This window comes from Aulonocara sp. 'chitande type north' Nkhata Bay, linkage group LG23, assembly GCF_057382095.1.
Source record: "Aulonocara sp. 'chitande type north' Nkhata Bay isolate Kocher_YH1m ecotype deep benthic linkage group LG23, A_spYH_male_GT1.1, whole genome shotgun sequence".
NCBI classification, from domain to species: Eukaryota; Metazoa; Chordata; class Actinopteri; order Cichliformes; family Cichlidae; genus Aulonocara; species Aulonocara sp. 'chitande type north' Nkhata Bay.
Window position 1 is genome coordinate 38,134,797 of NC_141365.1, and position 6,000 is coordinate 38,140,796.

Here is a 6,000-nt window from a genome sequence, read left to right on the forward strand (position 1 = left end):
TTATGCCCAACTCCACCGGTGGATTCTGACAGCGTGGAAAAGTGTGAAAACATCCACGATCACCAACGGATTTTGAAGGGCTGGACTGCTGCATGATGGAGAGGAGGACACCGCCACGGCCCTTCTGAGGGTGTTCGACTCTGACACTGACAACGAGGATTTCTTTGGTTTTGAAAGTGACAATGAAGGAGAGAAGAAGAGTGGATGACGAAGCCATCCTGAGCCTGTTTGTATCCGACACTGGAGAAGAGGACTTTGGTGGTTTTAGTGCGCAGAAGAAGAGAAAGATGGTGGTGAATGACTGACTCTTCTTCTTGTTAAAGCTGTGTCACTGCACCTGAGCCTAAAAGGTAGTCCGAATCTATTTTTCTGGTGTGCTGTAGGCTACTGTTATGTACTACATGTGCAAATATGTACCCATAACTTGTTTTTCAAAATATTAATAAAAGTGATGTCTCCAAACAGCCATCTCTTTCCTGACAATTCCCTTTGTGCATATTCTCTTACATATGATAAGTCAACATTGAAACACCTGCGGCTTTTGGTCAGGTGCGGCTAATGTATGTACAAAACAGGATTTTCCCCTGATTTTAGCTTGTGCGGCTAATATTTAGGTGCGCTTTGTAGTCCGGGAAATACGGTACTGGGAGCCGCAAATACTTTTTGATATCTAAAATGAAGATAACACTCCTTGGCGGCCGCTTATTGGGGCCTGGAGCCTGGGGCTCGCTCGGGCCACTTCGGAGGTGGGGTGCCCCCGGCCTCTCGGCCTGGGGCTCGGTCACTCAGGCACAGCTGGCTGCCGGCGGAGCTCACAGGCGCGTCACTGCAACTCCCCCTGGCTTCTGCTCCGCGGCTGCTGAGTGAGCCCTCATCTGGGACTCTCCTCAGCTCTTACTGGGACAGTGGCGCGGCTGCCCCTCTGTTGGTCTTCCTTGGTCTCTTGTGTTCTGGGGGCCTCTGGATGTCTGGAGTTTTGATCTCCTCCATACCTGCTTCATACCCTGGAGGACGGGGCTGTGGCTCCCCACACTCCCTAGCAGATCGTTACATGGAAAAAAACTTTTGGAATGCAAGCATGCTGATCCACACAGGTATGCACACAGGTGTACACACGGGTATTCACAGACGCGGACTACAGCTTTCTTGGCTGCTGCCTCAAAGCACATTGTGCGCTGTCTATCTTGCGTGCTGCACAATATCGTTTATTATTTAGTATCTACTGATATCTACTGCTAGCTAGTTTATTGTGATGGTGCTGTTTTTTTTTATTATGATGTTCTTTGTTGTTTGCTTTCTCTTCTGTTTTTTTTTCTCCATACAGGTGACCCAGGTGTTTTGTTTTTTTGCTTGTTTTTTTTTTTTTTTCTTTCTTCCCCCCTTTCTCACCGTCTCTTCTCCCCTTTGGTTTTCTTTCTCTCCCTCTCTTTCTTTCATTCTTTCTCCCTGTCCTATCCCCCAGTCATGTCTGTCCCATTTGTAGCAACTGAAAATAAAATAAATTCATAATTATAATAAAGGTCAATCAAATGGACCAATATGGCAAGGCCATGATGATCCACTTGGTAAAATAAATCCGCTTGGCATCTTTCTTGGCCTTAAGACAACAATTCTGATGGCTAAAGATCCAAATGGGACACAAAAAAAATAAAAATAAATAAAATAAAATAAAATGAAGATAACACTGTATATATTGTTTTTTACCTTTATGCTTTGTGTGAACAACTAAGGTGTGTTGCTTATGAAATCCATGAAGTGCTACAGACAAAATTACATTTTATTTATGTAATTAACACATTTTGAACTCTTAAAGAAATATAACAAAAGGAAAGACACCCAGCTGAACTAAAATAATCCATGTAGCAAACAAAAACTGGTGTTACAGGCATAGCCCTAAAGAATGTAGCCTCATGGGCAGTGTAGTCCGTGCTGCAGAGAGAATGGACTGCCATACCCGTTATGTGTCTGTGAGCGAGGGAGGGAGAAAAAGGAAAAGTATGAGTTATCACCGAGCGAAACGGGAGCTGGAAGCATGTAAATATAATAATAACCACTGCAGCCAAAAAGAGTGCCTGACGAGCCCAGTTGTAAGTAAGCTATTAAGACTCGACTGTACACTGTGTTCGTGTTTTCCTCCGAAACAATAAGTTCCGTTGGAGCAGCCTTTCAATGCCTCTCTCTGTCTCTCGCTAGCAAAGTTGACCCAGACAACAAAGTAAAGCTAGTTTTCCGCTACGAACCTGATGCAGAACCCGACGTATTAGCCAGAGGTCCCTTTACTATGGTTAGGAGCCGCGGACCTGTTTTATATACACTGAATAGTTTTCTATACGAGATCGCTGCAAAAAGTGCAGCCTTACCTAATGTCCACCCTACTGTTACTCATTTTATATTAAGATTTAAAAATCTAGTTGGTATTGGTATGGTGAGTAACCTTCAGTAATAGTAATAAATCACACAGCAATAGTACATTCATAGTTGTAAAAAAGCATGGTAATATATTAAGTAATCTAAAGTATTCAGAATACGTTACTGACATTGAGTATCGTAACGGAATACGTTACAAAATACATTTTGGGGCATGTATTCTGTAATCTGTAGTGGAATACATTTTAAAAGTAACCTTCTGAACACTGGGTATATGGTAACATAAAATACATATGAATTCCAGGACATTGGGTTTTTCAGCAGAGTATTGCATAATAAGGTGATGATCAGTGTCCTTTACTTCACCCGTCACCTGTTGTGGCTGATTGTTGTATATTAGAAAACCAAAGCAATCTGATCCCTTGTGCTATATGTGTATATGTAGAGTTCAAATCCATTAAAAATAAGTACAGAGATGGTCAAAAAGCCACTATTGTGGCATTTTGTGTCAAGATAAAATTCAGTAAAGTGGATGTTGTTTAGTTGATGGAGCAGACAGAAGGTTAGTGGTTGGATCAAAATGCTGCAGCAAGAGTACTGACAGGGACTAGAAAGGGAGAGCATATTTCTCCTGTTTTGGCTTCCCTTCATTGGCTTCCTGTTAAATCCAGAATTGAATTCAAAATCCTGCTCCTCACTTACAAGGTCTTAAATAATCAGGCCCCATCTTATTTTAATGACCTTGTAGTACCATATCACCCTATTAGAGCACTTCGCTCTCGTACTGCAGACTTACTTGTTGTTCCTAGAGTATTTAAAAGTAGAATAGGAGGCAGAGCCTTCGGTTTTCAGACCCCTTTTCTATGGAACCAGCTTCCAGTTTGGATTCGGAAAACTTTCCTTTTTGCTAAAGCATATAGTGAGGGCTGGATCAGGTGACCCTGAATCCTCCCTTAGTTATGCTGCAATCCCATATGGAAAAGATATATATAAATCTTATAAAGTTTGTATCTGTCTTGTGTGAAACTTGTATGAAAAGCATACAAGAGTGAAAACAGATATAAGATCCCTTGAAAAATTATATAATGAAACTTGTATGTTTTGGATACTTACTAAAACAATATATGAAAGTAATGAGAAAGTGGCCACTTTCATGAGTAATCACATAAGTTTTTACTATTTCTTTTCCATATGGGATAGGCATAGGCTGCTGGGGGATTCCCATGATGATTTGAGTTTTTCTTCTTCAGTCACCTTTCTCACTCATGTGTTAATAGACCTCTCTGCACTGAATCATACTTGTTATTAACCTCGGTCTCTCTTCCACAGCATGTCTTTTATCCTGTCTTCCTTCTTTCACCCCAACCGGTCGCAGCAGATGGCCGCCCCTCCCTGAGCCTGGTTCTGCCGGAGGTTTCTTCCTGTTAAAAGGGAGTTTTTCCTTCCCACTGTCACCAAAGTGCTTGCTCATAGGGAGTCATATGATTGTTGGGTTTTTCTCTGTATGTATTATTGTAGGGTCTACCTTACAATACGAGTGCCTTGAGGCGACTGTTGTTGTGATTTGGCGCTGTATAAATAAAATAAAATTGGATTGAATTGGATCCTCCGCTCTACCAGTCTGCATTTAAGAGAGTCCTTGGGCAAAATATGAAAGCTCAAATTGCCTCCAGTCCATCCATCAGTGAGTTTGTTTGTGTAAAGTATTGTATTAATGTATACATATGAAAGAAAGGGTAAATGCAGCCTTTAATATGAAATGCACTTTGAGTACTCAGTAAAAGTTGAAAAACGCTAGTGCATTTACCGGTCTATCTGTCCATCATTTTGACTTTTCAAAAAAGAAAATGGCTTCAAGTTATTTCCTTTGCTTAGCAATCAATGAAGATGTAACAATACAATAAGCAACAGCATTTAGCAAAATGTCATCATTTGTCAAATACTTAATGGTCAACATGTAAACAGGATTCCTGTTGCTAATCTTTTCCTTTGAATCTGGGCATGCTATAGCATAGTCTGTACTGTATATGTAAATACTTCTTTTCAACCTTATGGCTAAAGGACACACCCAAAAAGGCCACTGGACATAAATCAGGGAAAGTGTTTGTGTAATATATGTTTGCTAGGTGACACACATGATACATAATGGTCACTGAAGGAATTGCCAATACGGTAACTTGCTAAAGTGAGAGAATTTCACATATTTTCGTATGTAGTATTGCCAAACAAAGCTGCCATATTAGATGGAAGAGGTGGAGAAAAGAGGGAGAGTCAGGCTCACATGGTCCCCCCTATTCACTGAAGGCCTTTGATTCTCTTCTTTGATCCTTGGCTTTTAGAGTGGACAGTCTCATAAATACAGAAGAAGGAAACAGCAGGTGTGAATGCATAACTTATGACCTGAGCCTCACCTCAATCATCTTTACCTCCGTCATTCCTTTACACCTCCTGCCAGCACATGCTGTCTCCTCCTCCTCCTCCCCTCAACTCTTTCTCTCTGTCTTCCAGCTATCAGCCTGTGACGCAACCTTGTTGCCATGTCGTTGTCATTCAGCGTGGCAAAATTAGCTCCCGTTCTGTGCTGTATGCATGTCGCCGGTGTGCCCATGTGTGCTTTTATGTGACTGCATCCGAGTGTGGCGCTGTCGCTCCCGCTTTGAATACGTGATTTGTAGCCGCTGCTGGTGTGTGTTGCATGCATCTAATTTATTTGCATGCCTGTGTCAGGCTGTCTCACTGTGGGCCTTTGTCAAGGTTTGCCTGACATTGATGCTCACCTCAGTCTTAAAGAGCTGAAGGGAGCGTGGCTGCTGAGTCAGGCTCTCCCTTCAGAGAAGAGAGTCCAGAGTGGATTGGGGGTGAGAAAGACGTATATAGAGAGAATGGCTAGAAAAGAGTACAGCAAAACAAGATTGCGGGCTTCAACTATCAGCCAGTGTTTTGATTTCATCACCCTTTTTTCTCAGCAAGGGAGATAGTGCTGCTAGCCTCCCTCGCTAATGAATTACACCCTGCTTCACACCAGGTAGCAGAGATCTAGACAATGACTGACTGTGTGTGGTGAAGGGAGGCGGGGGGAGGGCGAAGTAAAGATGGAGAGGTTGAAAGGAGAGGATACAGTGGAAGTGAGCAAGCTAGAGTCTCATTACTCTCTACTCCTGTGATCTCTCCACCGTCAAGGATGCTGAGTAGGGCTTTGTTGAGTCAGTAAGAAAGATAGAGAAGAGGGTAGAGGAGGGGAAAAGATACAAGGAAAGAAATCCAGAAGAGAGCAGTATCCCAAGATGTACTGAGCAACAGAGCCATAGTCAAACGAATAATTTACCACCTAGTACTCATCTGTTCTCTTTTCCATGTGCTCCCACCCTCCTCTTCCTTTTCTGGTGGCAAAATGGAAGATAATCCATCTTTGAGGATTGGCTTTGAAGGATAAGACAGACAGGCCAGAATAGGAGAAGCGAAAATGTTTTTGGGAGTTTGATGGCTCAGTTGGAAAAGTCTTCAAAAAGCCCGACAAGGCAGAGCGGCTTCTTAGCTTTGCTGGTATTTGCAGTATACAGGCTTACATGTGCACCACAAGGGAGTGAGCCACATTATGTCAAATCGTGTTACACTTTTGGTAGACTTGCTTCT